This window comes from Muscardinus avellanarius, assembly GCF_963383645.1.
Source record: "Muscardinus avellanarius genome assembly, chromosome: 15".
NCBI lineage: Eukaryota > Metazoa > Chordata > Mammalia > Rodentia > Gliridae > Muscardinus > Muscardinus avellanarius.
This window is the reverse complement of record NC_137801.1, coordinates 19855947-19875076: the sequence shown is the minus strand read 5'-3', so window position 1 is coordinate 19875076 and position 19130 is coordinate 19855947.

The window sequence follows — 19130 nt, the reverse complement described above, 5'->3', positions numbered from 1 at the left end:
CTATAACTCCAGCCTGTTCACTTTATTTTCTGTATTTCTGCAGAGCTGGGGGACTGAAACTAGAGGTGTTCTGCAACTGAGCTAAATCACCTGCTCTTTTTATTTTTAATTAATTAATTTCTTTATTGGCACTGGGGAAAGAACCCAGGGGCATTCTACCTCTGAGCTATACCCTCAGCGCTTTTTAATTTTTTATTTTGAAACAGTCTCACTAAGTTAATGAGTATCTCGCTACATGGCTGAGGCTGGTCTTGAACCTGCAATCCTCTGTCTTAGCCTCCCAAGTATTGGGATTACTGCTCCTTTCTCGAGGCCTTCCTCCTCATGCCACCATGCCTGGCTTCTTTTTATTTTTTTTTAATTATTTTTTCCCTAGTGGTACTGGAGATCGAAGAGAGGAGCATTCACCCCCAACCTTTTTATTTTTTTATTTTTTTACTTTTTGAAACAGGGTCTCACTAGGTTGCTGAGATTCTTGCTATTTGCTGAGGCTGTCCTCAAACCTGGGATCCTCCTGTCTCAGCCTCCTAAGTACTGGGATTACAGGTATGTGCCACCAGGCCAGCTTTATTTTTATTTTGAGACAAGGTCTCACTAAGTTGCCCAGGCTGGCTTCGAACTTGAAATCCTCCTATCTCCTCTTCCTGAGTGACTGGATGTTACAGGCATGTGCCACCACACCTGGCTCTGTGCGTTATAATATGTTCTCACTGTTTTTTTCTTAATTAATTAATTAATTAATTAGGTACTGGAGATTGAAACCAGGGGTGTTCTACCTCTGAGATGTATTCCCACCTGTATTTTATTTTTAATTAATTAATTAACTTTTTTTTGGTAGTACTGGGGATGAAACCCAGGGGCATTGTACCTCTAAGCTATACCCCCAGCCCCTATTTTTTTTAGTCTTTAGTCCTGTTTCTTGTTTGAAACAGGGTCTCACTGAGTCACAAAGGGCCTCGCTAAGTAGCTGAGGCTGTCCGCGAACCGCGATCCTCCCGTGTTAGCCTTCCAGGTACTGGGATCACAAGCGTGTGCCACCACGCCTGGCTTTATTTTCAATTTTGAAATAGACTTTACTAAGTTGCTGAGGGGCTTGCTAAGTTGCTGGGGCTGGCCACAAACCTGTACTTCTTCTGTCTCAGCCTCCTGAATATTGGGATTACAGCTGTATGACACATCTGGCTCTTGTTAATTATTTTGATGCTGAACTATTTGCTGGGGAGAAGAAGCCAAACCAGGAGCTCGATGTGAGGGGAAACTGGTGGAAGTGGCTGTGGGAAATCCAACAAAGAGCATAAAAATAATTGAAGAAAAAGAGAATGTGCCACCACACATTAACCCAAACCAAAAGAACTTGTGTCTTTGTGACTCTCTCTGTGGAAGACAATAATGCGTGTCCAGGGTGACAGAACACGTCCATACCCACTCTTTCTTCTAAAGCTCCCACCTCGGGTGGCGCTGGCGCACGGTGCTCGGTGTGGTGGCCTTGGGTCTTTGGAGGCTAGTTATGAGTCCATGGACTTCTGTGATTTGGGTCAAAAATGTCACCCCAAAACTGATGTGTTTAAGACTTGGCTTCAAGCGGCTGGTGCTATTGGCAAATGGTGGGAACTTGCAGATGTGGGACTTGGTTGGAGGAAGTTAGGTCACCGTTGGATGGGATAGCGCAGCCCCAGGCCTCTCTTTCTGCTCTGGCCACCGTGGGGTGAGCAGCTTCTCTACCCCCTGGGCTCATTTGCCCAGCACGTCTTGCTCTGGGAAACAAGCCTGCTAATTCCGCCGCTGCCTGGGTCTGCCCGTCCTAATGCCACCTCATTTACCCACTTCCAGGGACGAGCATGTGGTCCATGTGGCCCCACTGCTGAGTCTGTGACTAAAGCCAGGACGAGCGAGGTAGGCCCTGGAATGTTTCTGCTAGGGATGGCCTCGCAAGTGAGGGCGACACTGGAAAAGAGATAAAAATCGGACCCAAGTCATGGCAACGGTGTGTGTCGGACCTTGAGGCTCAGGGTTGGGAGGGTGCTCAAGACTCAGTTTCATGTCCTTGAGACATCAGGGGGCTTCCTGAAGGAAAGGGAAGTGATGTACCCAGGGGGCCCTAACCTGCCTGAGTGCAGACCTGAGCCTGCTGGCTGACATCTTGCAAAGTTTGTGTGGGCAGGAGGGAGAGGTGACAAGGATAAGGAGGAGGGGAGCAGAGGTGAGCACTGGAGGGGAGGGAGAGCCCACAAACGTGGGCTCTGGAGGCAGCATTTTTTTTTTTTTTCGGTACTGGGGATGGAACCCAGGGGTGTTCTTACCCCGAGCAACATCCCCAGCCCTATTTTTTATTTTGAAACAGGGCCTCACTGAGTTGCAAAGTTGCCTCAGTAGCTGAGGCTGTCTGTGAACCACGATCCTCCTGTCTCAGCCTCCCAAATGCTGGAATTACAAGCGTGCGCCACCGCGCCCCGCTGAAGGCAGCCTTTGAACATCTGGATTTACCTATGCCTGAATCCCCAGTCTGGGCTTCCCAACTGTCTAAACAACGGGGTCCGTTTTTTGGCATCTTTCTTTTTTTATTCCTGGTGCCGGGGATTAATTCTAGGGCCTCACGCAGGCTAGGCAAACGCTCAAACACCAAGACGCACGTTGCACAGTAATTTGTAATCTACTGGGTAAATTTAATATATAGCTGTACTGTGTGCTATTTGTCTTATTGCGGTAAAATATACATGACACAACATTTCGCCTTTCAACTGGTTCTAAGTGCACAATTCAACGGTGTTAAGCACCACCGTGGTTCACATTGGTACGCAGCTGTTACTACCATCCGTCTCCAGAGCCTTTTCATCTTCCCAGACCGAATCTCTGTACCCATTACACTCCAGCTCCCCATTTCCCTCCCGTCCAGGTCCCTGGCGACCACGCTTCTGCTTTGTCTCTGCCAGGTTAACTATGCTTGGTATCTTGGCACCTGTGAAACCCTACAGTATCTGTCTGGCTTATTTCACTTAGCACAATGTTGTCAAGGTTAGTTCATGTTGTAGCATACGTCAGAATTGCCTTCCTTTTTAAGGCAGAGTAATATTTTTCTTTCTTTTTTTTTTTTTTTTTTGGTGGTACTTGGGGTGGAACCCAGAGGCTTTCTACCTCCGGGCTATACTCCCAGACCTTTTTTCTATTTTATTTGGAAACAGGGTCTCACTGAGTTGCTGAGAGCCTCACTAAGTAGCTGAGGCTGGCTTCGAACCCGTGCGATCCTCCTGTCTCAGCCTCCCAAGCGCGGGGATTACAAGCGTGCGCCACCACGCCTGGCAAGGCAGAGTAATATTTCATTGTATATGCAACATTTTGGTTATCCATTTATCCGTTGATGGACATCTGGGTTGTCTCCACTGATGTACAAACATCTGCTCACGTCTCTGTTTTCAATTCTGTTGGATATACACCCAGAAGTGGAATTGCAGGTCATATGCTAATTCTATGTTTAAATTTTTTGAGAAATCACTAAACTGTTTCCCATTGAAACTATGTGTGTGTGTGTATGTGTGTGTGTGTGTTTGTGTGTGTGTGTGTTTTACCAGGGATGGAACCCAGGGGTATCCTACCTCTGAGCGACACCCTCAGCCCTATTTTATTTATTTATTTTTATATTTTTAATTTTTATTTTATTTTTATTTTTGTGGTACTGGGGCTCCTGGTAGCCCTTCTACCTCCAGGTTATACTCCCAGACCTATTTTATTTTTGGAAACAGGGTCTCTTATGCCAGTGCGGCTGGCTTCGAACCTGTGCCATCTTCCTGTCTCTACCTCCCAAGCACAGGGATTACAAGCCTGTGCCACCACGCCCGGCACCCTATTTTGTTTTTTAATTTGAAAACAGGGCCTCACTAAGTTGCTGAGGCTGGCCATGAACCTACAATCTTCCTGTCTTAGTGCCACCATGCCTGGGTGACTTTAAGTCACTGAAATCTGAGGTTGTTTTGTTACTGCAGGATAAGCTAGCCTGTTCAGACTGACACTGCCCTATACCCCAGAGTACCTAGGACCAACAGGATTCTGGTGAGGCCACAGTGGGGCAGACAGAAGTAAGGGAGTGTAGAAGCCCAAAGGCTAGACCAATGTAAGCTGGACCTGGCATGATGTGCTGTGGGTAGAGTTTGCCAGCCTAAATATGCCTCCTCTTCCGGCCAACTGTATTAGGGTCAGGGTCTGAACCAAACCAGGGCCCTCACACAGCTGCTTCATTTTTTGGCAGTACTAGGGTTGGAACCCAGGGGCATTCTACCTTTGTAGCTTTGCCCCAGGTTTATTTTTTATTCTTTATTTTGAAACAGGGTCTCACTGAGTTGCAGAGGGCCTCACTAAGTAGCTGAGGCTGCCTGCGAACCCTGATCCTCCCGTCTCAGCCTCCCAAGCGCTGGGATGACGAGCGTGCGCCGCCGCGCCCGGCAACAGTTGTTTCTTACTGGGCCCAGACTCCCTACATGGTCACTTTGGGCCTCTTGACCCCAGCAACAAAGATACCCAAGCTCACACACTGAGGATGCCATGACGTCATCATAAATAGCCCCGATGAACAGCAACCCGCCTTTGCCTTTCTGGGCCCGGAAGCTCACACACTGAGGGTGCCATGACGTCACCATAAATAGCCCCGATGAACAGCAACCCGCCTTTGCCTTTCTGGGCCCGGAGAACTTCAGCTTCATAAGAGCAACTGAGATGTTGTAAAGGTGTGGTGACTTCAGAGTCAGCTGAACCTGGCTTTGAATACTGATCCTGCCACTTCCCAACTGTGTGGTTGGATTAAGCCTTGGTTTCCTTTTTTCTTTCTTCTTTTCCTTTTTCTTGAACTGCTGGGTATTGAACCCATGCCCTGCACAGCTAGACAAGCCCTCTACCACCGAGCCACACTCCCGGGCCAGGCCTTAGTTTCTTCACTGGAGAGTGAGGGCAATGCAAACTCCCTGACAGGTGGTGAAGGCTGGGACATGGTACTGCTTAGTAAGTGGCTGCTGCTTTTGGGGGGCAGCATTATATAAGGATTTTTTTTTTTTTTGCATTGAGGATTGAAACCAGGGGCCTTTGAGCTATACCACATCCCTTTTTATTTTGAAGCTGCAGAGGGTCTTGCTTAATTGCCGAGGCTGTCCTTGAACCCGTGATCCTCTTGTCTCAGCCTCCCAAGTACTGGGATTACAGGCGTGTACCACCACGTCTGGCTATGTAAGTTCTCAACAAAGGGAGAGATATGTCAGTCCTTTCCCTCAAATGGTCTTCCCCCAGGCCAAGCCTGTAGAATGTTTGCGGAGGCCCATCTGGATGCTAAAGGCAAAGAAGAAACCTGTGTTCACATATGCACTCAGTCGCAGTAAGTGGGGAGCTACGGGGCACGGCGCGGGGCCACAGCAGCGTCCTCACAGACACTGCGAGTCTTTGGACCCGTCAGGTAGGGGCCACAAGTAGATCGGCCTCAGCCCAGCAGCCTCGGTGACCCCTTGAGTGAGGGTAACAATAAAAACAGGGCAGTTGGCTGGAGAGTGGTCCTTCTTGAGGCCAGGGAGCAGGGAAGACCCAAGGCGCTGGGGGCTTCCTGAAGGGAAACCTGCTTCCTTACACGGAAGGGCGGCTCTGTGTCCCCCCAAGTTAGGGACTCTTCCTCTAACCCTCAAAGCGGTGAAGTTAGTGGGTGAAAGGACTCCGCATGGGGCCAAGGTAAAACTAGCATGGGCTACTGCAGGGTGGGCCTGGGTGCCCATGCCCAGTAGCCCCTGCCCACAGGGGTGGCGGGTGCCTGGGAGGGAGCCCAGGGCACCGGAACACAGCTGAGGGGAGGGGTGCAGCGGGGGAGGGGAGGGCGGGAGGTGGCTGGCTGGCAAGGGCAGGGAGAGCGCCAAGCAAGGAAGCTGGGGGCCCAGGACTCTGTGCCAAGCCCTAGAGGTGTCTGTTGGAGGGGAGCGGCACGGAGGGAGGCTGTGCTGGCTGGGTTAGATGCCCCCAGTCAGAACCCTGGCGCAGAGAGCTCTGCGGGGGAGGAGAGCGGCCCCCACGGTGCAGGGGTGAGGGCGGAGGCAGGTAGGCCAGATCTCTGAGCGGGAAGAGGCCTTTCAATGTCATCGGGCTCAGCCTCCCACCCCGGGAGATCTTTCCGGCTTTCCAGGGCCCACCTGAGGGTACCCAACTCTACTGGGACCCCTCCAGGTAGGGGGAGCTCGGTCTGGTCTAGGCGGGTCGTCGGGTAGAGGTGCGGGCGCCTCCAGGGCGGCCCGAGGGCCTGGCGCCGCGACCTTGCCCGGGGGGCACGGCCGGCTCGCGGCACCTGGCCGGGGGCGGCGCGGGCGCTGCTGTCCCCGGCCCCAGTGCTGAGGCCGCGAGCGCAGTGGGCTCTGGCGGAGGTCGGGAGAACTGCAGGGCGAAGGCCGCCGGGGGCTCGCGGGCGGCGGGGAGGCTCTGACACCGGCCCGGGGAGAGGCGGGGCCGCTGTCCCTGCGGCCAGTGCTGGATGCGGGGCCCGGCGCGGGAGCAGCTCCAGGTAGCGGCGCCGGCGGGCGGGCGGGCGGGCGGGCGGCGGCCCGGGGCGCGGGTCAGGGGCCGCGGCGGGGTCTCGGCCCGGCCCGGGGGCGGCGTGCGGGCGCGGCGGGGCTGCGCGGCCGGCCGCGGGCGCTAGGACCGGGCGCGCCAGGCCGCTCCCCGCGGCGCCGGGCCAGCGCCTCCCGGCGGCTCCGCAGCGCGGGCCGGGCCAGCGGCCGCGGGGGGCGAGCGGCGGGCGGAGGCCTGGGCCGCGGCGGCCGCGAGGGAAGGAGGAAGGCGGAGAGAGGGTGGGAGGGGGCGCCCGGCGAGGAGGCGGAGAGAGGGAGCGCGACAGCGAGCGGAGGAGGGAGGGAGCGCGGGCGGCGCGGCGGCCGGGAGGGAGGGAGCGCGGCGGCGGCAGAGGACGCGCCGGGACGACGCGGCGAGCCTCGCACACGGTAACCGGCGGCGGGTTTACGTCCCCGGGCTCGGCGGGCGCCCCCGCCCGGCCCGGGCTCAAGTTCAAGTCTGTACAATGCGGGGCCTCCGCGCCGCCGCCGCCGCCGCCGCCCGGGGCCGCCGCCGCCGCGCCGGCCGGGCTGGAGGGCGCGGACCCCGACCCCCGGGGCGGGCCGCGGGCCCGGGGAGGGGCGGGGGCGGCCCCGCGCAGGCCCCGCCGCGGCGGCAGAAAATGGCAGCCTGGCACGACCCGGCCCCCGCCCCTCCCCCCGGCCCGCCGCCCTCCCCGGCCGGGCGGGCGGGCGGGCGGGGGGCCCCGAGGCCCCCGGGGGCGGGCCGAGGGTGCTGGGGCCGGGCTGGGGAGCGCGGCGCCGCGAGCCTCCTCCGGCCACCTGTGGCTGGGGTGCGGGGCGCCGGCGGAGCTGGGAGGGGCGGCGGGGCGGGAGAGCGCCGGTCGGGGGGCGCACCTTCCCGGGGCCGGGCTGCCCGGGGCGGGTGGGGGGCGTCGCGGCGGGCTCCTCCCTCCCTGCCCCCGCCGCGGGCCGTGGGAGCCGGCGGCGGAGGTGGCGGCGCCGCAGTGTGGGGGCGGGGCGGGCTGGGATCCCGGGCCGCGGGGCCGGAAAACGCGGGGGTGGGCGCCGCGGGCCCCGAGCGGCGCGGGTGGGGGCGCCGGGGTCGCCCCCTGCAGCGGCACCCCGCCCCGCACACACCCACGGGCACGCGGACACACTCACACACACGCACACCCCGCCGGGCCGGTGCAGACGTGTCCTTGAAAGCTTCGCATCTGCACCGTGAAGGACGAGGCCTCGCCGGGGCTGGGGATCGGGTCTCTGGCCCCCGAGTCCCCGCGCCCGGGGAGACCCCCAGGTCCGAGCCGCAGGCGGCCGAGGTCTGTGTCCCGCCCTCACCCCGCTCCCCTCCCCAGGCCGCCCGGTCCTCCCTCCCCTTCGGCGGCGCGGACTCGGCTGGCGAGCGTCCAGGGCCCGCCCCCGGCCTCCCCCAGCCCCTCAGCGCTGGGGCCGCGGGCTGCCAAACTGCGTCTCGCTTTCCTGGAGCCTGCCTTCTCGGGACCACCCTCTCCCTTCCCTCCCCACCTCTGCTATTCCCCCCCTTCTCTCCCATCTCCGGGCGTCCCTCCGCCTCCCCCTCTGCTGCAAGACCAGTTGAGTAGGTGTCCGCACCCTGGGTGGGAGCAGGGGCCCGCTGATTCCCAGGGGCGCTCTCCCTGCCTCCCAGGGGGAGCCCCCTGTCGCTGCACCTTGACCCAAGATGGCGTTCTGCACCCAGCTGGGCAGCTCTGGCCTGCGTCAAAGCAGGGGAGGAGAGGCTGGAGACCGGTGCCACACCACTGCCCCCCTCAAACCAGCAGGGACAGGAGCCTTGGGGAGAAGCACCCTCCGCCCAGTGACCCGGCTTGCCCCTTCACTGCTGTGCCCAGAGGCTGCCATCGGCGTCCCTGGGGACAGTTGGGTCTTCATGTTTCACCCAGGGCTGCCAGAGGCTGAACCGCCAGGCGGTGGGGCTGCGAAGGGATCCAGGGATCAGGTGCGGCCCCAGTGTGCCTCCTCCCTCCCAGGCAGATGTGACAGCTGCAGCCTGGGGACTGTTCTCCTTGTGGAGCTGGGATGTTTGGACTGGCCTGTGGGATCTGGGGAGCCCAGCTGTCAGGCAGACGCTCTTCGGGCGGTCCCCTCTGCTGACAGGAGCCATCTCTAGGTAGTTTTCTCAGAGGCTTGCCTCCAGAGAGGTGGGTGCTGGGGCATGATGGCCCCTCTGCCTCTAGGCTCCACTGAGGCCCTGGAGGGATTGTTGACAGGTGATTCTGTCAAAGTGTGTGCTGTGTGCTGGGTGGGCAGGGAAGCCCAGGCGGAGCTGTGCAGAGCCTGGGCGGTGGGGTCCCTGGGCCCTGCCCCCTCCAGCCTCTGCTCCCCCTCCTTGCTGTTCTTTAGATGCGGCTGCTGATGCCAGGTGCCCAAGGCTTTGCTTGTTTACCCCGCTGGCTCTAGTGTCTGTCAGTAGGAGCCCAACTGACAGAGGAAAGATGAATTCCTTCTAGACTCCAGGAATGACCTGTCCCCCACTGGAGGGGCTGCCCTTCCCACGCCAGAGGAACCTAGGCGGCTAGTGGCCATCTTGTCAGGATGTCTGCAGACAGGATTCCTCTGTGGGGTGGGGGTTGGACTGGATCTTAGAAGCCCATTTCAACTTTGAAATTCTATGGCTCTGATTCTCATGGTGGAATTTCAGACCCAGAGTGGGGGCAGGGTGGTCTGTTTTCCACGGCAGCCAAAGTCAGGGGAGACTTCCTAGAGGAGGAGGTAGGAGAGCGGGCAGGGTTTGGGGTAGGGGTGGGGGCTTGGGAAGGAGGGGTGGCTCAGGGTGAGAGACAGGTTTGTCACCGACTCTGCAGAGGGTGTACAAGTACAGCTTCCGCTAAGCCTGCACACACGTGTGTCCTTCTATAGAAAGAAATCTGTGCATGTGGGTATTTCTGAGGTTTCCCTCCTGAGGCCCCATTCCCTGTAGGCCCTTCACCCCCTGATGGACATTCTGCTACACTTTCACACCACTCTCTGCCACTGGTGCTCTTAAAAGGAAGCCAGGACATGCCGGAGGTCCTTGCCCAGGCCTCTGAGCAGGAGGAAGCGGAGCCAGGCTTGCAGGCTGGGAAACCAAGGCTGGTGGCACCACCGCTCTGTCCTGGGTTGCCGCCGTGGTCCGGCTCCCCTATCGGTTTGCAAAGCTCTTTGCCTGGACGGCCTCCGGGTCCTCTGGTGGACGCTTAGTGGGGCCTGCCTGGGTGACTGCGGAATGACAGGAAAGCCTGTGTATCGCTGGCTCGCTTCTGTCTGCTATTGCTGTCCCCGTGCTCGGTGGCCGGCGCCTGCTTATGGCAGTTCCTTAGGTTCCCGTCTCCCTGAGAGGCCAAGTACTTTCCCACACTCCCTGGAGGCTCCTGCTTTGGGGAGCCAGCTAGAACAGGAAGGCTGTCAGAGATCTCTAATACCTGGGTACAAAACAGACCATGTCTCTCCATCCTTGGGCCCGAGATGTTCCTAGTAGACTCCAGGCCCTAGACTTTCAAGTTCAAAGAGAAAGTAAGCCCCGTGAACACTTGGAGCTGGGCTGGGGGCTGTGCGAAGGGACCGGACCAGTTCCTGAGGCAGAAGGGCCACTTGTTCTACCCCTCAGCCCCTCTGCCTGCCGCCGGCTGGCCTGGGGGCCTCCTGCTGCCGGCCCCAAGGAGAGTTGCGCCTCTAGCAGTGAGGACAAGTTGTAGCCCTCAGGAATTGCTTCCACTTGGGCACTGTAGTACACATTAGAGGCCAGCAGCCTGCTCTTTGAGACTGGGTTTCTGCGGGATCTGCAGGGACTCCACCGTTCCTGAGCAGGGCTTTCACGGTAAACTAAGCCAGGCCTGGTGGGGCACACCTGTAATTTCAGTAGTTGGGAGGCTCACTGAGATAGGAGGTTCTCAGGTTCAAGGCCAGCCTCAGTAACTTAGTGAAACTCTCAGCCATTTAGCAAGACCTTGTTTTAAAAAAAACAAACAAACAAAGGGCTGGGGTGTAGCTCAGAGGTAGAATGTCCCTGCGTTCAATCCCCAACACCCCTCCCCCTGCAAATAGTAAACTAAAGGTGCCGAGTTCTTTTCCACTTCAGTTTTGAGGCCTGTTTTCCGTCATTTGTCTTTTTCAGTAAAGAATTTTCCCCCTAAAAACAGGACCAAATCCAAAACCCGTGAAGTATCAACCTGAGATTTGTGTTCGTGTCTGAGCTGCCTCCACTTGGCTGAGTGTGTGGGCAGGATGGGGTTCGGTGCACGTGTGTCTGTGCGTATTTGTGTTCGCACGGTGTGCAGCTGCGTGTGCGCAGACAGGACTTGCTTCGACATGAGCTGGTTTCAAGGCAGTGCGAGGGCCCTGGCGTCAGAAGGAGCTGTGTCCCAGCTGCCTGGGCTCGAGCAGCTCTGGAGCCTCACCTGTGACCCGGAGGCACGCAGACCCCCAGGTTGTAAGCTGGAGGTGTGCTGTGTAGCGGTCTCAGCAGAGGCTGGCTCTCAGGGCAGGTCCACCGAGCTTCCCCATCTGGGCTGTGCTGCCCGACAGTGACAGTGGAGAGGGCTCTGTCGACCTTCCTTCCGCCTTTGCGGAATCTTAGCTTGGTCAGATGAGGAAAGTGCTGGTTCTGGCTGGAGGTCTGAGGAGGGCGGCTGCTCCACACCACCTAGCAGCCTGTGACAGGGTCACAAAACACTGGGCAACAGGTTGTTTGCGCCTCCACCTTCGTTAGCTCTTTATTTCTGCCATGAATTCAGTACCCCCCCCCCCCAATGTTTGCTTCCATTCGCCAGAGGCTTGCTGAGCATTTCCTGTGAGCAAGGGAGGCCGGGAGCTGGCTTAGAGGGGACCTGGAGGATGTGCCCAGCTAATTACCCCTGCAGCCCAGGGCCCTGGGAGAGGGAGCGCCCAGAGGACAGTGATGTCATCGGCAACTGCTGGCACCAGGGAAGGCTACTTGGAGGAGGGGGCACCTCAGAAGGGCCTCGGAGTTCAGACATGGTGTCACCAAGGGGAAGACCCCCTAGGGAGGTGGTGGTTCCAGGGGAATCAGCTCTGCTGGTGCGGTGGGGACGGTGGAAAGGGGTGGAAGAAAGCAGGGTTTCAACTGCACCCCGGGGAGTCGGCAAGGGTTGGGATCCTGCGTGGATGGGGGCGGAGGTTTTCTTTTCTGACCTTCCAGAGGCCTCCACAGCCCTGTTGCCCACGCTGCAGGCTGAGACGCCTGCGCATCCAGAACATTCCTGCATGGGGCTCCGTGAAAGATGGGGGTGGACCGCGCAGCCTGACTCCGCCCCGCCCTCTCCCTCCCCCAAGCGCTGTATGTGGAACCACCGCCAACTCAGGGGAGGTGCCGGGGCAGGCGGTGGGCGCCCCCTGTGTGGGTGCAGGTGCCTGGCAGCCCCCGGCAAGGACGGCGTGGACATCCGCCCCGCCAGGCCAAATCTCCCTTGCCCAGCACATCACGGCCACCAGCGTGAGGAAGGTGGGGTGGGGGAGGTGCAGGCGCCGGGGCTTTCCTGGCCAAATCCTAGCCTGGCTGGATTGTTTTTTTCAGCAATGGCAGTGGCTCTGCACTACCTGCCCGCCCCGCTGTGGTCCTCTCTGACCCCTGCGACTTCCCAACCTTATTTAGATATATGACCAGGTTCCTATTTTTCTTTCCTGCGGTCAGCCCTATTGATCCTGCCTCTGTTTCTGTTTCAACTATCAAGGTCATTTTTAATTCCAAGCTGTCTATTAGCTGCCCCATCTGGGGGCAGGAGGGAGGACCATCTCTTACAGCCAGTAGCTGGGCGTTGGGGCTCCTGGAGAGCTGCAGGTTGTACACAAGAGGTCCCAGACCTGACAGGTCAGCTGGACTGCAGGGTTGCACTGACCCCTGACCCACTTGAAAGCGTTCAAAGGTGCCTGGAGTGGAGATTATGGGATTGGGGGTTAGACTTGCAGTTGACTGGGGCTGTTGGTGGAGGTGGCCTTGTGTCACTGGGAATGTCCGAGAGGCCTGAGGCTTTGCCTCCCCTCCATACCCCAGAGGACCTGGGCACACAGGGGGTGTGCCAGGCCAGGGGGTCCTCCAACACCCAGCAAGCAGAAGCTGTGTGGAAGGAGGCTTCCTGAAGGAATGGCCCTGTGTGATTTATTTTAAAGATTCTGAAAGGGTAAATAGATTTATGGGTAAAGGGGGACTACATACTAAATTTATAGGTAAATAAATAAATGTATAGGCAAAGGGGACTCTACTTAAAGCCTTTGAAATGAGTCCTAAGGGTGTCTATTCTAACTTGTTAGCTGCCCGTAGATTGGTGTGTGGAGTCTCACTTTTGTAAAATTCCTTTAAAATATAGACAAATATTCACTCTTATGGGTTGGTTCATGCATAGAAAGAATCCTGGAAGGATATACATCCAACCTGTCAGTAAAGATTTTGCCTTCTTTATACATTTTTGTGGCCTTTGAAAAAAATGTAAAGGAACATATGTTTGTTTCTTAATGACAACAACAAAAATAAAACTGTGCCTTTAAAAAAATTGGAAAAACAGATTTTCTTCTGGAACTTTTGCAGTAGGGGAGAAGAGTACTCAGGGTACACCTGGGCTGGATTCTGAGCAGCCTGGACCAGTGGGGGGGTCCACAGCCCAGGAGTGTGTGTGTGTTGGGGGTTAGATGAGAAGTATGTGTGAGTGTGTGTGTGTGTGTGTGTGTGTGTGTGTGTGTGTGTGTGTGTGTTGGGGGTTAGATGAGAAGTTAGCATAAGGCAACTCCAGGGACGGGAACTTGGTGGACAGCCTACGAGGACTGAGGGCAGCTAGGGTGATCAGATACCAGGGTTGGGAATGAGAAATTTAGCAAGCTATTGTGTGTGACTGATACCAAGGGAAAGCTGCACCTTTCGAGAGCTTGTGGATAAGAATATGAAAAAAAAAAAATTCAAATCACCCTTAGGGGCAGGATGAACTTTTTTTTCATAATGGGTAAGAAGCTGGCTCAGGGTTACTCTAGTAACCTTCCCCTTTGCATGGGATCTTTTCTAGAAAGTGTGCAGAGCCGAGGTCTGGGCTGGCAGGGACTGAGTCAGAGCAGAACCTAGACAGCTGCCTGCCCCTCGACCCCCAGGGACGGCGGACAAAGTTAACTTTATCGGATGGTGACTTCAGACTTAGTTCGGACGTGGGATGGGAAACCAAAGCTTAAGGGTCTTCCGGAAAGGCAACGGTTGGTGGGCTGTTGTGGCCCAAAGGGTTCCCCAGGAGTTGAAGGCATGAGCGGGGCCTGGCCCGGGGTGCAGAGCAGGTGACCCGGCCCTGGCATTACAAGAGCACCCCTCCCTTGTCTGCAGCCCCCTCCCCTACCTCAGCCACCGGGGCCTTTGGGAGCTCCTTTTCCTTCTGAAGCTGTCACAGCTGGAGAAAAGGTCTCTGCTACACACACACACACACACACACACACACACACACGAAGAGAAATGCAGGGATGGATCCCAGCATGGAGGCAAACAGCTGGTCCCTCTGCAGACCATCCCCTTAGCTCCAAGCTGGTAGGGACAGATGTGCAGGGCAAAAAGGAACTAGGAAATTGGGCCGACCTCCACTACTAGGAAGTCGCATATTTGCCCTGCTGCAACTGAATGGTGTTGAGCTGCAGCATTCCCATCTGTGAATCAGAATGCAAACTCTGTGGCATCTGTCTGTCTGCCTTTTTTTTTTTTTTTTTTTGGTACTGGAGATTGAACTCAGGGGCATTCTACCTCTGAGCTACCCCCAGCCATTTTTAATTTAAAAAAAATTTATTTTTTGTACTGGCGAACCCAGGGCATTCTACCTCTGAGCTACACTCTCAGCCCTATTTCTTGTTTTATTTTGAAACAGGGTCTTACTAAGTTGCTGAGAGCCTTGCCAAGTTGCTGAGGCTGTCCTTCCACCTGAAATCCTTCTGTCTCAGCTTCCCAAGTACTGGGATTATAGGCATGAGCTTAAATTTTGTTTTTGAAACAAGATCTTGGTAAGTTGCTGAGGCTGGCCTCAAATCTGTTTCGGCCCCTTAGGCACTGTGATTATAGGTGTGCGCCACCATGCCTGGCCCTCTTCTCTAAGTAGGGGTCAGTTCAAGTGGCACAGGGTAGGGATAACCCCCTTGAGGCTCTGTTGCACTGCCAAGCCCTGCGAAAGTGACCTGCCCTTCTCAGCACCCTAGGAGTGAAGGGACAAGACCCAAGGCCATGGTGGACTCTGGGCTGGTTGGGGGAGTGGCAGGGTCAGGGTGTCTCTGTTTACCAGCTCTCACTGACACAGGCCCCTTTCCCCCGTGCCAACAGGAAGTCTAGTCTTTTTGGGCCTCCGCTTCTTCCTCTACAAACCCAGGATTTGCCTGTGTAGAGCCGTCTGCCCAAATAGAGTCCCCTGAGCCGTGGGCCCTGCCCGGCTACAGCCCCCTGGTCTCCTGGGCCCAGACAGGCAGTGGCTTCTCCTGGGTTCTGGGCCTGCTGGTTCCATGGCCTGGAGGCCTGGGGGTCTAGACCACAGGCTCGCAGTAGCAGCTCCTAATGGTTTTATTACCGGCAACAATGTGCCGTTGTTGCCACTTGCAGGCCTGACTGGCGGTGGCCTGAGGCCCTGCCTGGTACTGGAAGCTCAGCTGGGAAGCCACTGGGGCTGGGCAGTCACCTACTGAGTTTCCTTCTGTCAACACCCTGCCAGCCGCCTAGTGTCTGAGAGCGCGGCCTGGTGGCACTGGGGTTTTCTCTCCGGAGTCCTTTGCCGCACAGCCACACGGTGCCGGCAGTTCATTTACGAAAGACCTACTGGGTGCCAGGCGTTGGCCACACAGGCAGAGACACAGAGAGCCTGTGGGAGTCTGGGGAGGGCTGATCACAGCTCAGAGAAGTGGAAAGAGCCCCGCAAGACTGGGGCTCAGAGGAGGGGAGCCCAGTTCAGAGCAGGGAAGGTTCAAAGGGCTTCTAAGGATGGGATGTGGTCCAGGGCATGTCTGGCACCGTGTGGCTGCAGTGCAAGGGATGGTGGGTTAGGAGGTCCACAGGCTGAGCCGGCCAGGGAAGGCTGGAATGTTATTTATGATGGGCACTGGACCTGGAGGCGTGTGTGTGTGTGTGTGTGTGTGTGTACACATACGTATACGAGAAAGGTCATTCCAGGGTATCAAGGAGGAGAAATGAGACAGGTGAGGTTGGCAGCAGGGGGTCTAGGTAGAAGGCCCGTGCAGAAGCTGGGGCACAGTGGGGCACCCCTGTAATCCTAGTACCTGGGAGGTCGAGATAAGCGGGAGCACAGTTTCAGCACCAGGCTTAGCAACTTAGTGAGATCATGTTTCAAAATAAAATAGGCTGGGGGTCTGCGTAGCTTGGAGTTAGGATGGCTCTGGGTTCAATCCCCAGTATCAAAAGCAAAGCAGAGCGCAGGCAGCAGCGTGACTGTTTTTGCAGGACTCAGGAGGCAGAGTCAGGAAGGCTCGTGCTGAAGGACCGAGGGGGGCCAGCCCCTGGTTTCTGGCTCCAGCTTGAGTGGAGGGAGCTGCTGGTGCCTCCCTGGGAAGTGGGATTGGAGTCCAGATGGAGGCTGGGTAGGATTTCCTCAAGGAAAGCCTGGGAGGGAGCCAGGCTGCAGGAGGAGAGGAGAGCCTGAATCACAGGCCTAGGGGGGCGTCCAGTGGGAGGCAGGAGCGAGGCAGGGGCACTGGTGCCGTCACTGGGAGGCACCCTGCGGATGCTCGAGGGAGGCAGTGACTCCACCAGACACTTGCGTCACGGGCACAGGGGATGCCGAGATTGGGGCCTGAGCCGAGGCTCCCGCTTCACAGTAGCCCTCCCCAAAGATAAGCAGCAAAGCCTAGTCCCATCCCTCTGCTCCCTGGCTGCATGACCTAGGTAAGTCCCACCACCCTTTGGGAATTGTGTGTAGACTAGAAATTATTGTAAAGCCGTCAGGGCCTTCTGGTTGCTCTATTCAGAGGCAGGTCTGCCGAGGGAGGAGGGGACGAGCTGGGGCAGCATTTTTGTCAAGCAAATAGAAAAAATACTAACAAAAAATGATGCTCTAAAATGGACATGAGAGCTGGGCGTGGTAGCACACACCTGTAATCCTGGTACTTGGGAGGCTGAGACAGGAGGATCACAGGTTCAAGGCCAGCCTCAGCAATTTAGTGAGGCCCTGTTTCAAAATAAAAAACAAAAGCCAGGCATGGTGGCTCACGCTTGTATTCTCAGTGCTTGGGAGGCTGAGACAGGATGATCATAGGTTTGAGGATAGCCTCAGCAAGTAGTGGGACTCATCAACCTAGTGAGACCCTTTTTCCAAAAATAAAAATAAAAATAGGGCTGGGGGTGTATCTTAGAGGTAGAATGCCTCTGGCTTCAACCCCCAGTGCTACAAAAAATAAAATTAAAATTGAAAATAATAAATAGGGCTAGGGGTGTAGCTCAGAAGAAGAACCCTCGTGGGTTCAATCTCTAGCACCACAAAATTAAAATATAATTGCGTCTTTTGTGTATCACATGAAGTAGAACCTGAGGGTGTTCCCAAAGAACTTCTAGCAAAATGACACAAGCCGTGCTGGCATCTGGGAAGCCCTCAGAGGCAGCGCAGCGTGGCCGTGGCTGCGCCTCCTCGCTCCGCCCTGGGCAGGCAGGGGTTTCCTCGGGTTCCTCACAGTGTCCTTGGGCCACTGGCGGAACCTCGCTCAGCCTCAGTGTTGCCGGCTGCAAAGTGGACTGGCTCACAGCCTTCGCGTTGTGTACTTGTTTACCTGCCTCAGTAGGCTTGCGTTCACCCTGCATATATTGACTCCCAGGCGTTAAAGGTTGAGTCGGCCTGTCCACGGGCTGCTCCCTTCCGCCCTTCCCCGCCTTTCCTCACTTGGCTTCCTCCCTACTTTGTGCTTTGCCTGAGATCTCCTCTCCATCAGGGTTTATTTTTTGTTTTTTGTGCTGGAGATAGAACCTAGGGCATTCGACCCTAGCCCTATTTTATTCTTTATTTGGAAGCAGGGTCTCACATCACTGCAGAGGGCCTCACTAACAGCAGGGGCTGGCTGTGAACCTGCAATCCTCCTGTCCCAGCCCCCCAGGACCTACAGGTGAGCACACCACGCCCGCTTCTTCCTCAGTTCGGAGCTTCTTGTTCCTCTGAAGTTCCCTGATTCGGTCTCCAGGGACTCCCTTGTTCCCAGCACTTTCCTCCCCGGTGTGTGTCAGGAGTGGCTGCTGAGATTGGGAATTGGGGAATGGTTCCTTTCCCTATTTAATGAACAGGAAGGTGTCTGTGCCCCACTGCCCAGGGCGGTGTGGAGCAGGAGGAGGGCCAGTGAGGACAGTCACGGGACCCAGGTGATGCTTCACCTGCAGCGGCCTCATTATGCTGGGGGAGGGGGAGCCCTGAGGCTGGGAGGTGAGCTTGGGGGTGACTTGATCTGGACCCCGAGTGGGCTGCCTCACTTACAGAGCCAGACCTCAGGAGGCCTGGGACCAGTGTCCCCTGTGAGGGCCACACATGGTGGCCTTTCGGTTGTGCTTGGCTTGTGACCTGTCACCATGCCTAGGAGACCTTGGAAGCATCTCTGCCTTCTAGCGGTCCGGGGGAAGATGGCTTCTCAGGAGGAGCTCTGGTGCCCTGATGTTGACCAGAAGGCCTGGGAAGGCCTGAGGCTGTCTCTGGCCAGGGATGGGATGGGTGGGGACTGCTGTCGATTTGAGTGTGGAACCCATGTTACTCTGGTTTGTACAAACCTGTGCAAGGACCCAGGCCATTGGCCTGCTCCTCTGAAAGCTGGGCCTATGTGAACCCGGGTTGTGGAGGTATGATCAGATGAAATGTACAGCATAATTAATCCAGCATACCTTAGTGATATGCATGAGTATGCTGTGTGGTGATTAGGTGTAAATGGTAAGCAGTTCACATAAATGTTTTTGTAATTGGTATTAATTTTGCAGAGGCAAACCAGGTTTATGTGGTTTTTCTCTACTTGCTCTGTTAGTTTTTTGGTGCAGGCAATTCCCAGCTTTTGGAGGAATTCTATTGCAAATGTTTGTTTGTAGGGCAGTGTTTTGTATTTTCTCTCGGAACAATGTTATGAATGGTTATGAGGCTCCCAAGCTGGTTTCCAAATGCCTCTTTGGCCTGCACAGTAGGTGAAATGTGCGGGTGTGCGTCTGTGTGGGGGCGGCCTGCAGCCCTGCTCCAGGTGCCTGCCTGTGTTGGTTGGCCTTGTCGTGCACACTTGGCTGTGTGTGCCCGTGAGTTTGTGCTCGTGTGTCTGTGCATCTCTGCTCATCTGTGTCTATTTGTATCTGTGTCGCTGTGTGTATCTGTGTCTGCGTGTTTGTATGTCTCTGTGTCTGTGTGTGTATGTAAGCATGTATGTGTGTGTCTGTGTACCTGTGTCTGCCCAACTGTGTTCCGGTGTGCATTTGTATATGTTCATCTGTGTGGATATGTGTGTGTATCTGTGTGTGCACCTGTGTCTCTGTGCATCTGTGTGCAGCTGGGTCTGTGGCTGCGAGCCTCCTGAGGGCTGGGTGGCAGGTGTCCGGCTGTCGCTCTGGGTGAAGTCACAGCATCCATTCTGGGAGCACATGCCACTTGCTTTGGGGTCTGAAGCCAGAGT